Here is a 17,015-nt window from a genome sequence, read left to right as displayed (position 1 = left end):
GGGTCTGGAGCATTTACTCATTGACATAACAAAACTTTACTTAGTGCCTAATGTATGGTCCTAGAGACTGGGGTGCACAGGCAAAGAGCCCTGGAGAGGATCTTCTTAATGTAAGCTGTACCTATAAGCTGTTACCTCCTAGTGTAATGAGACTCAAACTTTAGTAAATAAGTATCCATTATATGTCAGACATTTGGTGATACAGCAGTGAGCAACATAGGCACGGTTTCTGTCTTCTAATTAGTGGTGGTTGGGGGTAGAGGATGCAAGAATAAGCCAAAAACCCAAACTCTGAACACCTTTAAGGGTTTGGACAGAAAGGTGCAAGACTCTTGGAAAGTACATAGCTGGGAAATGAGTCACTTCTGGGAGGAAGTTGCCAGCCAGGTGAGTCCAAGGCTGTAAGAAGGCAAAGGAAGAATGAGAAGAACCTATGGGAACAGCAGAAGAAACAGTCTTTGCTAGGGCTGTGAGATAGGGCCTCCACAATATGAAAGAAAAGGGATATGATGAGTGTGAGAAAGTAAGGTCAGGGTAAATGAAGCTGGAGAGGGAGCAGGAATCAGTTCACACAAGGCATTACAGGCCACGATGAGGGGTTTTGTTCTGCAGCCCAAGAAACATAGAACCACTGAAGTGTTTTTCCTGGAACAATGCTATGTTCAGATTTGTATTTCTGCCAGGTCATTCCAACTTCAATGTAGAATCAAAGTGGGTTGGAGAGATCGGTTTTGAGATAATTGCAGCCATCCAAGTAGGAGATGAGGTAGTTGCTTAGACTCAGTTGATGGCAATCGAGAATCAGAAAAATAATAGAAGAGATAATTACTCCATGTTCAGTGAATGAGACATTGTAGAATAAAGGAGAAAGAACTGTCAAGGAGGACCAAAGATCTTTGGTTTGTATGACAAGGTTGAAGTTAGTGCTATTTGTGGGCCTCTGAGACAATGGTAAAAAGAATAGCTTTAGAGGGAAAGTGTGCATGTGTTTAGAGCAATTTAAGCTTGAGAGATACTTTAAAAATGTAGTTAGCTAAAACTGTAGGTCTAGAACTCAGAAAGGAGGTCTGAGCTGGAGGTAAAAATGTGTGAGTCATGCACACAGATGGCATTTGAAGCATGGAAATTGATGAAATCACCCAGGGAGAGAGAATAGAAAGGAGAATCAGACTTACAGTAGAGCCAGAAGGGACTGTGTTGTTTGGTGAGTGGGTAGAGGAAGCTGAATCTGCATAGGAAATACAGAGTATTCAGACAGGTAGAAAGCAAAACCAGGAGAGGACACAGCCAAGGGAACATGGTGTTTCAGGAACAAGCAAGTAATCAACAGTACCAGATGCTGTTCCTAGAGCAGATTCAAGCTCTGGGTATAAAGGAAAGTGAAGATTTTTGGATGAGTGTGACAAAACTTTTCCCAAAAGAATTTCAAGATATTCTTAAATAGACACACCTCCAACAGTAATGGAGCATACTTGAAGGTCACAGAGGAACACCCAGGGGATTCTAAGACACCATCCCAAAAGCTAGAGCTCAGTGGTTTAGACTAATTCACTGAGTTTAACCAATAGACATCAGAGCTGAAAACATAGACTTTATAGAGTAAAGTTTTTAGGAGGAGCCATGCTTGCCTGGTCCAATCAGGCTTCAGATACAGGAAAGTGAACATATGCTGGAACATGAAAAATCCAACTTTCATTTAAGTACTCTTCAACAGAGTTTGCTGCAGTCTCTGGGGATTTCTGCCTCTGTTCATAAAAGAAAGGTACCAGCACTATTCAAAGGTACTACAGATATAGAGGAAATGTCTTTGGGACTAAACGCCAGACAACATCCATTGTGTGGCTCTTATACCTGAAAGGAAGAAAGGAGAGATGGAGACAGATGTTGGGCCAGCCCCACACCTGCAGCAGACTGTTATGGTTTGTGTCTAGATGTCACCCTAGAGCTTCATGCAATCACGGGGTGAGATTCTAGGGTTTGTGATTCACCTATGCTCCAATGCTGGGATTATGGGTGTGAGTGCTACAGCTGCCCCAGGGCGGGTAGCCTGCATACAGTATAAGGGAGGGAAAAAGCCTTGCTCTGTCTGCTCCTCCCTTTTTTGCTCTTCTGCTTTTGTTGTTTTCTACCACCATGAACTATTGCTCTCTCCCATGTTCCACTCTGCCTTGGAGTCAGCCAAGTATGGACTGAAACCTCCACAAATTGTGAGCTAAATAATCCTCTCTTTCCTTAATTCTGGGCGTCAGGTATTTTGTCTCAGCAATGAGAGAAAAGTAACCAAGACAGCTTCAGGAGCCTGTCAACAGGGCTCACATTCTCAGTGCTCAGTGGATCAGAGCTGTGGTAGGATTTACAGGGAGCACATGAGAGTTGGCTGCTGAAAGTGCCTCCTGGCAACACGACGGCTTTTCTACACTTTTCAATACCCAATAGCAGGACCACATAGAAGGCTGTCTGTCTGTCTGCTGAATCAGTGTCCCCAAGATCCAAGGGGTTGGATTACTTTTACCATAAGTCCACCTTTTTTATGAGAATCAGGTTTAGTATTAGTCTCGGTCCGTAAAGGATCCTGCCTCTGATTTAGGAGACTTCTATTGAGCATGGACGGGGAATGTGAGAATGGGGAGGATGGGGGCTGGGGATTTAGCTCAGTGGCACGGCTCCTGCCTGGCAAGTGCAAGGTCATGAGTTTGATTCCCGGTACTGGAAAAAACAAAAACCAGAAAACAACAACAACAACAACAAAAGGGGAATGGGGAGGAATTTAGATGCATCCTCTTCACTTCTGTCTTTCATAGGACCCAAACTGAGAATAATCCTAGTAAATCAGAATTGGCAACAAGGCACCAGGTGATCATTTATACAATCAGAGATGCTTTAAAGCTCTGCTGGAGTCCCCTGTGGGTTGTGGTCATCAAAAACAATCTTGTGAACTCAGCTTGCACTGACAGGAGACAACTGTCTCCAACATAAGCCTGCATGTCTGACCTTATACCCCAGCCATCTGCGCCCTCTGAGTTCTGAGGACTTTCAAAGGTTGAGATAGTTCTCTCAAAGCAGCAGCTGCTGCCTCTTGCCCCCTACTTTTTTTCTGAAAGCCTATGGTGGCTTAGTATCTCATATCTTCCTAGTTCCAACCCAAAGTCCACATTTGACTTTCATTGTGCTGCCTGTGTATTCCTGTGTATGGAAAGCTGAGGTTCAAGGCATGGTTGTTGGTTTCTTGGAGTCTGTTCTCCTTTCTCAATCTTAGCTCCATACATGGTGCCCAGATATCATATCTTGGGTCCCTTCTGCCTTCTCCTATCTTAGTAAATAACCATCCCCATTGGCTTTCTTTAAGGATTCCTGAAGGAATTTCAACAGGGGCTGTGCTGGTCTGTTCTCTCTACTCATCAGACCACTCTGGTGACTCTTGTCTACTTATGGACTCAAGAGTACTCCTGCCAAGAGGGATCTCTAGAGTGAAGACAGGCAATAGAATTGCTGCTCAAAAAGCAGCTCTGGGACTAGAATATCAGCATCATACAGGATCTTATTAAAAATGCAGAATCTTGGGGTCCACCTCAGAAGTACCGAAACTAGCATTTTAACTAGATCTCTATGTGGTTGAAGCCCAGAAATCATTGACTTTGAAGGTGTATCAGTCCAAATCAAGATTTTTCAGCTTAGATAAGGGAGATTCAGAGGAGCCCTAATCTCACCTTCAATAGCTAAAGGGACACTGGAAAATGAGTAGATTTGGTCTCTTTTAATTTGAAAGGCCAGAGTTAATATCTCAGAGAGGATGGGGCAGGAAGTCAATTGAGGGCCAACGTGCAGAAAAATTTTAATATGGAAGAGCTCTCCAGCTGTGATTAAAGCCCGGAGTCTTTCAATGTAATCATGTGGAGATGGCAGGAAAACGACCATGGTTTCCAAGACTTGTTTCAGGACTAGGCTGCTCTTTTTACCTGCTCCACTGGCTCTGTTTATTCTAACCCTCCGGCCTTCATGGATACTTAGAAAAGTACTCAACATTTTACATTCAATGGAGGGTGTCCCTTCTTCTCCACCAGTTGACCCTGCCTCCCAGCTCAAATCAGCATCCCTTAATTTTAGTCATGCTCATACTCTTGGTGAGAGAAATCCTCCCTGTCTTCTTTAGAGGCATGGGGCTCCTATATTGCACTTCTTCTCCCTGCTCTCACCCTTCCCAGTGGTCTTGGTTATTTTTCTCTCATTGCTGAGACAAGTACCTGACATCCAGAATGAAGGAAGGAAAGGTTTATTTAGCTCACAGTTTGTGGAGGTTTCAGTCCAGCTGGCTCCAAGGCAGGGTGACAAGGCAGAGTTCATGGTGGTGGAGCACAGCAAAGCAGCAAGAGCAAAAGGGAGGAGCAGCTGGGGGAGCAAGCTTCTTTCCCTTCCTTAGATTGTATGCAAACTACCTGCCTCAGGGTGGGTGTAGCTTTCACACCATATGAGCCATGTCACTCTGCCTTGGAGCCAGCTGAATATGGACTGAAACTTACACAAACTGTGAGCTAAATAAACTTTTCCTTCCTTCATTCTGGATGTCAGGTACTTGTCTCAGCAATGAGAGAAAAATAACCAAGACAGCGGGAAGGGTGAGAGCAGGGAGAAGAAATGCAGTATAGGTGGAATGAAACCTCCACAAACTGTGAGCTAAATAAACCTTTCCTTCCTTAATTCTTGGTGTCAGGTATTTTGCCCTAGCAATGAGAGAAAAGTAACCAAGACACCAGTTTGTTAACAAAGGGAGGAAATGTCGCCAACAATGAAAGCAGCTTTCTGGGGACTTAGTGTGCTCCCTGTAAGTGAAAGGGACTACATGACTTCTCATGCTTCTTTTGAGGCTGAAATGCTATGGTTTATGACATTGATTAAAATCAATGAGTTTCAAGTCAGAAATACGTGCGCTTCCATCCAGATGTCATCACTAACGGGTTGTGTGACCTTGATAAAATCTGTTAACCACATTGTGGTTTAATATCCTTGTTTGTAAAACAGTGAGGAAGCACCAAATTCACAGAGATTTTCTAAGGATCAAAGGTAATAATGATGGTGAAAATGCTTGATAAACTCTAAGGAACTATTTACACCTGTGGCATAATGATCACCTGACCTTGGGACTGATTGCAGGGTAAGCATGGTTTAATGTGCCTGTGAACTATGGGTACAAGAGGTTGGGGCGCTACCTCCTTGCAACCTGCTGCTTGAGCTCATTGGAAGCCTTGACAATAAAGGCAGGCAGAGTCCCCCAGAGTGATGTACTTAACTCTGCTCATATAGGCAAGGCCTGTATCAGGCTTACATCTGGATGACTTAATGGCAGCAATAACATAATTTGGCAACAAGGGATTAATGATTCATTCTCAAAGTACTCTCACTGGTGACAGGTCCAATTTCACAGCTTTACTTCAGAGAATTTTCCCTGTAAAGATACGGAGCAAAAATAGAAGTTGCAGATAAAGAACATCTAATTGCAATTGATAAAACCCAAGTAAATCCCACTGGATGCATAACCCATGCTGGTGATCATTGCTGACGGTAAAGAACGGATGCTGGCTCTCGGGGATGCAATTCCTAAAAGCCGCACTCTTTAAAACACACCGTGGCCTCCCAGTTATCCAAGGGCATATTATCCCCAGTGTGGCTTACTGGAGGCAAATCTTACTGTGCTGGCAGTTTACCACTGTCTACTTAATGACTTCTTTTGTTGAAGAGTTTCTCTGGCTTTACTTTGGCTTTGAATGTATCTGGCACCCAGTAGAGAAAAGCTTTGAAATTTTGACTCTGAGCTGTTACCTCTACGCCCCAGAAGGTTTTAAGCATGGCAGATATCTCTGATTGTGGAGGTTTTGCCAAAAGGAGACAACAGGGAAAAGATAAGGAAATTGGGAAACTTTCCTTCTCTGTTAAAGTCAGGTGTACACCGCCTACCTGCTTGATTGTGCTGGAAGCAAATTCTCAGAACGATTGGCTATTTTTAAGATGGAATCAAAGTCTAAGATAGAACTTGGTAGGAGAGCATCTGGATACTTCATTAGATTCAAGCCTCTAGACTTTACAAATTGCATCCCAAAGCACAGAAAGTGTTTATAATTGTGATCATGAACTACTTTGGCAATCTTCAAGGGCTGAAATTGTAGTGAACAGGAGGGGAGCGAGAAGCCTGGGGAGAAACAAATGCTGTTGCTGACATTTATTTTTAAATGAAAAAAGTGTGCATTCCAGATATTTTACACTAGTAAGTGTAGTTTTGATACAGGAAACAAATATATAGCCTGTATGATTAAGTTGGGTTCTCCCTCCTTAGTGTTTAAAAAAAAGGAAGCAATAACCACTAGAAACCAGCATAGGCTCCATATCAATCAGCAGGCAAGCAGGAAAAGAGAAACTACTCCCAGCATTTAAGTTGGAGCACACTTTCCAGAGAATGAGTATACAGGGATAAGAAGAAGATGATGAGATGACCTAGTGATATCAGGAAGCCACTATCCAGTCCAGACTGGAGAAACACAAAGATCATAACCCAGAAGTCAGGATCATGCAGCAGAAGGTAGAACTCCAGAACTGTGAAGGAAATTGGGACCATGAGATAGACACGGTTGCTGTCGAAGAAAACTTCTTCCTGCCCCTTGCTTTACCATCTCTAACTGATTTTACCCCTATGCCAATCTTACCTGTATGTCAGCTGGCCAAACATAGGGCTGATTGGCACAGGGGAAGAGGAAATTCACCTGTATGTCCTGGCAGAGGAGGGCCATAGTGAAGGATGGATGTGAGATGAGTGTGAACTTCCTATGAATAAGTGATGCTAGGCTCACCTCTATGCCACTTTTGAGAGGTGTCTGGACTTATAAATCAAGACTAAGGGACAGTAATGCATCCTGACTTGAAGCAAAGTCATAGAGACAATAAACTGTCACTGGTTTGTAGGACAGCTAGATATTAAACCGAGATTTTCCATAAGATGGCAACAGAAGAGTCATGATGCCTTATTAGGTGTGAGACATTAGTATATTAATGATAAAGTTAGCACATAATTAGGGCTTTAACTTTAACCTGAGCTTTTGCTTTCAATCCTTAGCCTATACTGCCTTGGTTAGTCCCCACTACAACTTTAAGATTATACCTATTATTGTTATACCTATTTCATTATAGGTATAATTATACCTATTTCACAGATGGGGAAATTGAGGCTCAAAGAGACAAAGCATTTCAGTAGAACTGAAATGTAGACTTTGAAAGGCTAGCAAAGAATTTATTCTCTTTAAACAATTATATGGTTTTGTTACCTCTATAATAAATAGGAGGAGAGATTGCTCAGACATAATTTTGGTAGTCTTTGCTCAAATATCTGGAGAGAAGTAGACTAGTTAGTACTAAAGAGCTCAAGGATCATCTTGACCAGTCAGATAAAAATTTCTTTGCATTCATATCTGTCCCTGCTAGTCCTAGCACACACTGCATCAAGCAGCTCCAGTGTGTACCTGCCTTTTCTTGAAGATTATGTCTCCTCGTGCCCTCCCGGCAGCACATCACATTCTAATATCTAAGGGATTGATGAACATGTCAGGTGAATCTTGTTATGTGAACCAAATTATACAGGCTTTGCTCAAATGATATTTAAACTTGACCTTTCTACCTTAAGTTCCCTCATCCTGTTCAGTTTTCTCGTACATCAGCCATCATCTCCAAGCCCTTAATACATGGAGTTTAGTTTTATTATTAATCTTCAAGTTTTCTCTTTAAGACCTTCTTTGATATTTAGCAACCAAAGCATCTCATAATTCCACAGGGAGACAAGTTTTGCTCAAGTTTAGGTGACTGTTTCCTGCTTTATTCCAATATTCATTTTTTGATCTCTCTGCCTAAATTTTAAAAATTGCTGACTATCTCCCCACACCACAGAGCAGCGCCTCTTTTGCTGGCTCTGGCTGATAATGGACTGCTTAAGAAGGATTATTCCATCATTCTTTTAAGTGACATCACCTAGGACGTTTCCCAAGTAATAAATAAATTGCCTCAATTCATCATATGACAGTAATTGCTTTTAGCCAAGATTTAACTTGGAGTCAATGTCAAGTAGTTGAAAACACCACAGAGATACAGGTTTTTCAAAGATAGCTCTACCCCTGCTGTAGAAAGCCATTTAATAAATACTGAGTTAAGTGTAAAGAAGATACATATTTCTTATATCCCACATTCCCTCACTATTACCTAGCCAGCCCTAAGAGGTTAGAATTAACATCACCACAGCCTATATAACTAAATCTGCTAAATATTGCTGACAGAAGGTGCCCTCGTTTTCAGCCTTAAATGGAGGTTAGCACCCTGTGAAATGAGAATCATGTTAATTGATTGTTTGAAAGTGCTTCAGCCACTCAGATAAATCACTCCCCCAGCACAGATTTTGCTTCATCCCATGTGTCTCCTGAATATGTATTTCTGGACAGATTTTGTTTGCACAGTAAATTCTCTGTGTAGGTCAAATTCCAGTTCACGGTGAGTGGCTCTAGGAGATAGCTCTATGGTACCCATATGGAAAATTTCTAGGAGCAAGAAAACTCCTTTCAAAAACATGTTTCTATCCATCCCAACTTAACATCCCAGACTGAAGTAAGAGTAACCACGCCCACTGATGCCACAGGCAGCCAATGCTGCTGCTCCCCATGTAGGGGAAGATCTAGAAATCCCTTTGTGCCTCCTGATGTCTTCAACCGCTGTTGTATACCCTGAGAGGCCAACCTTGGGGGTACCTCCAGGATCTAGTGGAGGGCAGAGGGGGGATTCAGTCTGTGACTAGAATAGAACTTTAAACTCATTCTGGGAATGAGGTTGTCTAAGAAACCAGGAATAAGGTGTACTTGAGGACTTAGTATCAGGCCACAATCAAGGTTAAGAGCCAGGATGTGGCGAGGTAGGAGTCGAATCTAAACCCAAGAAGGATTAGCAGCCAGTCTGGGTCTTGGATTTAGGGATGTTCTGCAATCCAGAACATTTAGGAATCCAACATTTAGGAACATTTAGGAATCCAACATTTAGGAACATTTAGGAATCCAACATTTAGGAACATGTAGGAATCCAACATTTAGGCCCTGGAATCCAATCTGCATCCATGGTGAGAGCTCAAGCTACACCTAGAGTTGTGCTTAGACTTTAACCAGAAACACAAGTTAGCCAGTGGTAACTGGACAAGCCAAATTACCTTCAAATGCACTACACCTGTCAGTACCATTTCAACCCCTGGCCACAAAGAAAAAAGTACTGGACATTGTGTAACCTGACAGATGCTTGGTTATAATGATGACAGCGGGTGGAGCAGTGGCAGAAGCTAATGAGGAGAGCTAATGAGGGAGACAATGAGGAGACAGGAAGCTAATGAGGAGACACTTCTGCCATCTTAGGCCTCACTACTTGTTAGGAGAGAGAAGTGTGCAAACTGAAAATCAAAGCTCCAAGTAATGGATACTCATACTCTGGTATGTCCAGGAAAGGGCAGATACAACTCTGCTTAGGTAAAGCTAGACCACACCCTTAGTTTCCACGTGCTATCAGTGGTGCAGGGCACAACAAGGCATCCCTGACACCACCCAGCAACATCTCCGCTTCTCCGCCCACACTGGCTCCTCGGTGGTCTGGAAAGGCCTGACCTGGGAGTGAGGATGAAGAAGCTGAGTCAGCTCAGCACTGACAGTACTTGTTCCCTGCTTGCAGAAATCTGCATTGAGCCTGGAACCCAGGAGGCTCAAAGCTACTTAGCAGCCACCGACAAGGGCACCCACAGCCTGCACTAGGGATTAAGGATTTAGTCTGAAGAGCAGATGTAAGAGAGAACACACTCTGTAGGATGCCCAGAGGCGACATGATAGTCCCTTTAGACTTTCTCAGGCAGCAGGTATGAAGGAGCACGTGGTCACCCTGAACTGATTGCAATTCTTCCTGTGGAATTCAAAGCGGGCCTGGGGCAAGTGTGGGACAAGGGACATCTTCCCAAGAACAGTCTTTGGCAGAGTAGAAAGCCAACCAGGGATGTCTGCAGGCATGTAATCCCAAGACACACGGAGTGCAGGTGGCAACACCCTGGTCTGTGAGGCCAGTGGCACTCCAAGGCAGGACTAGAAGCAGCTCCTAGAATTATTCAAATGCAGAAGACAGAAAACAAAATAGAAAAGGAAGGTCAAAGCCACAGGGCAGAGATCAGTCTGGGCCAAATGTAGAATACAGCAAATGGGGGGCTTCTCGGAAGAGGCAGAAGGGGCTGAGATGCTCTGGGAACTCAGATCTCAGCTGTGGTCTCCTTGAGGTCTGTCTCTTGGAGAGGCACAGCATCATTTGAGGCTCAGCTGCTGAGCACAGCCCTGTGCTCAGATTCGCTGTGTGTACAAGTGTATTAGCTTCCTAGGGCTGTGGTAGCAAATTACTACAACGTGGGAAGCTTAAAACAACAGAGATTTATCCTCACTATTCTGGAGACTAGATATTCAAGACCAAGGGTAAAGAGGGGCTGTGGTCCCTCCGAGGTGCTGGTAGAATTCTTCCTTGCTTCTTCCAAGCTTAAGGTGGTTGGTAGTCCTGCTGTCCCTTGCTTTGAAGATGCATTATTCCAGTCTCTGCCTCTGTTATCACACGGCAGTCTCCTTGTGTGTGTCTGTCTTCACATGTTTTCCTCCTCTTGTAAGAGAAACATTCATATCAGATTAGGGTCTACCTTTCTGACTTTGTCTTAAGTAATCATATTTGTAAAGACTCTCCTTCTAAATAAAGTCACAATCCCAGGTACTGGAGTTGTGACTTCAATGTATCTTTTCAGGGGACACAGTTCAACACATAATTCCAAGTTAAGCTGATCATGATGACCCAAGTAGCCTGGGAAACAGGAGAGAAATCTTAGCATTTCACTCAGTAAAATGCAAACACTAAGAGGGTCAGGGCTCATTGGACAGCATATAGGAAGAAGAATAAGACTCCTACTTGGCTGTGGATTCAACAGAACACAAACCTTCTGGAAGGATAGCACGTCCTGGCTTTCTGTCTGGATTGCATAGCAGATGCACCAAGGGCTGAATCTCCCCGGGGTTGTTACTCAAAAACAAAGTGCATTTTTTCTAAACCGTTCCAGACAAACTGATCCCTCAGGGAATGTCTGTTTTACCTGACCCAAAGGGAAAGGCAAAGAGACAAGAGGTGGAGATTTACCCAGCTGTGTCAGCTTAATCCAGATCTGGTCTCTGCAACATGCAACTTGCAGCAAGCATCAGAGTGCCTGGAAGTGAGGGAAGGTGCACCAACACGGGAGAGAAATCTATAGCAGGATTAGTGGAAATTGAGTAGGATCAGAGAGAGGAGCTGATAAACATGCAGCATGGAATTTAGATTAGGACAACTAACCCAAGCAAGGGTAATAAAACCAGTAGCAAGCACAGTGTTGATTGTTGAGATTCTGGCCAAATCCACCTTGAGCATGTTTTCTTTTTTCTAGGCTTTGTCCCTTGAGTTTTGAAAACAGAAACATTGAATCACTTTGTTCTATATTAAAAGGTGCTCTATCTCCCTCTCTGAGTAAGGGTGAAAAGCCCTCTTCTATTCATGGGAGATAATGAGGGAGGACAGAAGTGGAGGTCTGAACTGGTGGCTATAGCTCTGGTTGGTCACACAGCTCACTCTCAGCCCCTCCCCATGATTCTTTCACACAGCCTGGCCTGTCCTGTGCCAGCACTATATGAAGGCAGGCCAGGTCCTGGGGTTTGCAGGACCATCCCAAGCAGATTTTGGAGGTACCCCATTCAGTGGCCCTAGAGAATCAGTGTCAAGGAAGCTTAGCATGTACGGCCGCATGGAATTTAGATACTGGATGGAAAACTACTGTGAATCCCCATCAGTTAACAAAATAGTAAAAGATGAGCAGGATGAGGTGCTCAAACTATCACAGACTAGAGGCAGAAGGTGGACAAGGGTGAGTTGATCATGTCCAGTGCATGCTCTGTAATTGGCCCACTTGTCACATTATTTGTGCATGTGGCCAAGAGAGTGACTGTATGTGTGCTGAGTGCAGGGTAAGTGCTGATAGGGTCCAGACAGCTCCAAGACAATGTGCTTATACTATGAATGCATGCTAAATTCAAGAGGAACCCTTAGTCGGGGTGGAGGTGGGGTCTCTGTACTGATAGGTACTGCCAGCTGCCCACCTCCTCTAGGTGCAATCTGAGGTAACAGGTGTCAGGAAAAGTTCTGTAGAGACCCAAGATGGAAAGGTAGGCCATGGATGGATAGCATCTTAGCAAACGGAGGCAAGTTAATGTGAGACCAAAAGCATCACTGATGTGATTAGCATGACTGGGGCACAGGAGGATATAAAGCTGGAGAGATGCAGAAGTGACAGGGAGTAGGTCATGAAGGGTCTTTGATTCAGTCTAATAATCCTGAAGTCCAAAGGAGCATTTAATCAGGATTAGACGCTTATTCCTGGAGGCTCACTGTGGCTTCGGCTGGGATACAGGTTAGAAGAGGACTAATGGTAGGATGAGGAAGCTGTGACCCTAATCCAAGCAAGACTCACACATGAAAGGAGGTGAAGAAGGAGAGAGAGAGAGATCCAAGAGAGATCTGAGGCAGCCTGGGTCAGATACACTGGAAATTAGATACTGAAGATGGGAAGAGAAAAAAAAGGGAAGTACAAGGCAGGGTTTCTGGATCCAAAATTAATGGCAGTTTGGGTGAAAGACTGTAGACTAATTATTCCTTGGTTTAAAGAGAACATCTCAGGAAAAAGGTGCCATGAGATCCTCACTCACAGATGCCCCTGATTTGATGCTTGTTTTGTGAGAAGTATAACATTTACCCGCCACAGAAGAACACCCCACAGGGATGTGACACCCCTCCGGCATTGAGTCTAATGATTCAGAGTCAGACTGGTAACACAGGATGGCAGCCGGAATGATGTACCTACAGCTTTGGGTCTGACCAGCTCTGAATATCTGTTGTTCACAAGGATGGTCTTCTGCAGCACTTGATGGAGTATTAGAGGTAACTCACCCCTGCTCTTCAAAGTCAGCCCTGCAGCCACATGACCAGCACAACAGGTGAGCTGTGGAAGGTCCTCTGCAGGGTTAGCTGGACTGCTGGACATCATTTGCTCCTCTGACCTACAGCTGTGACTTATGCCCCTAATCTACAGGTACATCCCAGGCATGTGCTCTGAGACCAACTCAGGACTTAGTTAAAGGGGACCAGAGACGCTCAGGTTAAAGGCTCAGGATCCTCAGCATCAGGTCACCTCAGCTCTTGATCGTACTCTTGCCTTGGGCTATTATAGGAGTTGTGGTTATCCTGCCTGTCTGTCTCCCTGCTTCCCTCCAAGCCTGGTCCATCATGGTGGGTGCTTGTGCTGGAGCTTTATCTGGTTCTCCTGCCTCTGGCTCCTATTCTCATACCATCCATTAACTCCTACCAAGACACAAGTCCCTGAGAGGGTGGCAGGGGCCCTAGTGTGTCTAAGCCTGCAGGGTCTGAGCACTGACCCCAGGAAGGCTGCAGTGCTGTTTCCTCATCTCCTCTCCACCTATGCAGTCTTGTCCCAAAGATGCAAACTCTTTCTACTTGGGTCCAGGATTTGCAAGCTAACCCTGGAAAAGTTACTTTAGGGGCATTTGCAAAGCGCTCCTGGGGTGGGTATTATGGTTTAAATCAAGTCACTGAAGCAAGGCTTCAACTTAAAGAATGGACAAAGAACTGGTACTAGAGATTTTTAATATGAGATTCACAGGGAAGCAAGGAATGATAAAAGGAGCTGTCTCTAGCAACTCTCCAACCTGGAGCTGGCCTAGGACTCACCCATTTCTTTTGTTGGCCCTCACCATGACTGAGTCTGGCCAGAGCAGGACTCAGGTTTACTATAATTTCATAGATGAGGAACTGAGGCTCAGAAATTTGCACAAGATCCCCTAATTTCAAAGAATAGAGGACTTGCCCCAAGGCCCCTCTCCTTGTGCAGAAGTGACAATGACCACTGGGTATGGTTACCTGCCCCTGGAGGTGGCCTTTAGTGTAACAACTCTGACCTGTAGACTGCACACAGTCAATCTCATATTGGGTCTAGAGGAGAGGTCTGGCTGAGCTGCAGAAAGGGTCTGAGAAGAGGTATTACTTCTATAGAGGTGGGCTCATGGCAGACCAAGTCTTATTAGGAGAAATAGCCAGGAATTAATCATTTTCCCACTGCAGCCTCAGTCAGTCCAGTCCAGAAAAATGCCAGTCCTGGCTAGAGAGGCTTCTGCCTATGTCTTTCAGTGGGAGGATCCCTGGGCTTAACTCCCTAAATGTCTGCTACTTCAACCCAACACACTCTTCAGACTCTGAGACATGTCCAGGGAGGAGGGGCAAAATGGAATAAAGGGAACTGAGCCCTGTGGAGCTTTGACTCTGTGCTCTCCAACGAGGGCCCTAGAGGACAAATATATGCATCACCTTTAAGGTTTGTGCTGTCCAGAGTGACTGTCACTAAACCAGTGTGTTTTTTGGGCACTGGAAATGCAGCTAGTATGATAGAGGAATTGAATTTTAAAGCTTATTTTACTTCAACTAGCTTACACTTAAAAGCTGAAGCAATGAAAATTATGTTTACTCATTGCATACAGTTTTTATCTTTTTAGGACTGTATTTCATTTTAACCATTTAAAACTTAGCATCCGAATGGAGGCATTCTGCTAAATGTGGAAAATACACCGGGTTTCAGACTGAGTGCAAAAAGAATGTAAGATGTCATTCATTAATAGTTATTTTTAGTAGATGCTTAGAGAACATGACTGCATTCATTGTGGGGAGTTGATACATGTGCAGAGCACAACTTAATTCTCATTTTTATTCACCACCTTCCTCTTCCTCTCCTCCACTTTTTAAAATAGTGGCTATCTCTTAAAATGATAGTATTTTGTGAATATTAAGTTAAATAAAATACATTATTAAATTAATGTTGTTTTTGTTTTACTTTCCAAATGTCACTCCAAAAATTAAAAATTATAGCTGCACATCAAATTCCATTTCTATTAGACAGTGGTTCTCTGGAACCACCAAGTTTTTAATAGAGGATTATTTCATACCCCAGGAAACATTTGAGTATGTCTGGGGATATACTTAGTAGCCACAGTGAAGTTGATATGTTCCTGGCCTCTCTTGGGGATAAACTAGAGATGCTGCTAAATATACTATAGTGCACAGAGAAGCTTTTCACACACAAAGAAGAGTTCTAATCCTAGATATTAAGAGTGCTAAGGTTAGACACCTTGTTCTGGATTCTAGAACATAAAGCCCTTGAAGTAAAGACCAGTAATCTGAAAACTTAGTGGGATTTAGCTAGCAAAGAAGTTTTTATAGTTAAATATAGCTGTGGGTAGTATTAATTCCACTTGTTCACATGAAGAAAATGTGGTTCAGAGAAGAGATGTAAATTACCAACGGTCAGCAGCTCTACCTGCAGACTGGAAAATGGCAGCACCAAGAGGTGAACTCAGCTTCAACTCATCCCAAAAGCCAGCCTGTCCCTGAGACCTCCTGTGGCCATGCAGATCTCCAGGCTGGAGCTGCTATGAATGGAGTAGCCTGCGCTTACGTCTAATATCCCCATCACTCAGAGCCAGGCAGTTATTATTTACATCAGCCATTACTGCTACCAGGGGACATACATTAACAAAAACCCCCCTTGAAAGGAAGAGCCTGCTCAAAGAGAAAGACTCACAGGCACCTCACCTATCAAATGAAGCTGAGGAAAGGGTAGAAATAAATGGAAAACAATGAAATAAACCTGTCAGAGCAGGAACATTCAGACGCCTTGGAAGGCAAGAGGTAAGAACAAATGTGCCTGATATGGGACTGGCTGTACTTAAACAAAACATTATCTGACAGCTTGACTTGAATAAAGCTCAGAGAACAATGACCAGGAGAAAAAGAGCTGCACATACACACTCCAGAGACACAGTGTTTCTCCGTAACCCGAGTGTGGGCACAATGGGAAGAACACCTTTTCTCTCATTGTCTCTCTGCATGTTCTCATGTTCTATCTGAGACTCACCTCCCTTGGGAAACAGGGAGGCTGCTACTGCATGGGGTACTCTAGGGTTCTTGAATTTAATCTTTCTTTAATATGACTCTGTGAAGTAAGTGTGATAATCAGTGATAATTCCAAGTGAAATAAGGCTATACAACTTCTGAGGATCAAATGAGATAGAATGCTCAAGGAATTGGCGGTGACATACTACTTCACAGCATACAAAGGCAGAGATATGACTGGGCCACAGTGTGTGCTACCGAGGCGCTACCCAAATCCCCTTTACTGCCTGGTGCACCTACTCTGTGGCTACTGTGAGCGCTGGCTGCAAATGGCTTACAATACCTCCTGCCCTGGAGAAGTTTCATCAGGCTAAGGGAATCACTTCCGCAGGAGATCATGCACCTCATAGCAACACATAGCCAATGGTTGACTGACAGCATAATACAAATGCTGGCCCCCTTTCCTCAAGGTGGACACCAACTCTGTGGAACAATTCACTTCAGAGGCCCCTGAGGGCCCAGACTGATGCAGGTCTTCATGTCTTCCCCTAGCTTTGCCTCTAGCTTTGCCCACCATATTTTCCTCCCTTTCTTCTGAGAGCATCCCTCGATGAATGATCTGCACAATAATCCCCATCACAAGCTCAGTGTGGAGGGAACCCAGCCTGAGACATTCACTAGAAGCGATGGGTCTGCATTTGGGAAAGGCAGTAACAGGAGTGCACTATCACACAGCAGACCTGCCTGCTCTATTTTCTTTTCCACTTTGATAAACTGACCAGCTGGGGACCGGTAGAGAGGAAGTCATTGTCTGGGCAAGAGAGTGGTGACTAGGCTTGAAATCACCAAGAAACTTCTCACTGAGCAGAAAGGGTCCCTGAAGGATGGAGATCTCTTGGTTAGTGGGTTGCCTTTTATCTTAACGACCCTGAGATGAGCAACAATCTCTGATATGGATG

The 17,015-nt window shown here is 44.0% G+C and overlaps 1 protein-coding gene across 2 annotated transcripts in view; it reads right to left on the bottom strand.

Annotated features, from left to right (window-relative positions):
* The window catches only part of Ptprt (protein tyrosine phosphatase, receptor type, T), a 775,250-nt gene that overhangs the window by 163,040 nt on the left and 595,195 nt on the right, over nt 1-17,015 (bottom strand). The gene's annotated exons all lie outside the window — the stretch shown is intronic.

This window comes from Chinchilla lanigera, unplaced genomic scaffold (assembly GCF_000276665.1).
Source record: "Chinchilla lanigera isolate Chin_1 unplaced genomic scaffold, ChiLan1.0 scaffold00044, whole genome shotgun sequence".
NCBI lineage: Eukaryota > Metazoa > Chordata > Mammalia > Rodentia > Chinchillidae > Chinchilla > Chinchilla lanigera.
This window is presented reverse-complemented; position numbering and strand designations above follow the sequence as displayed.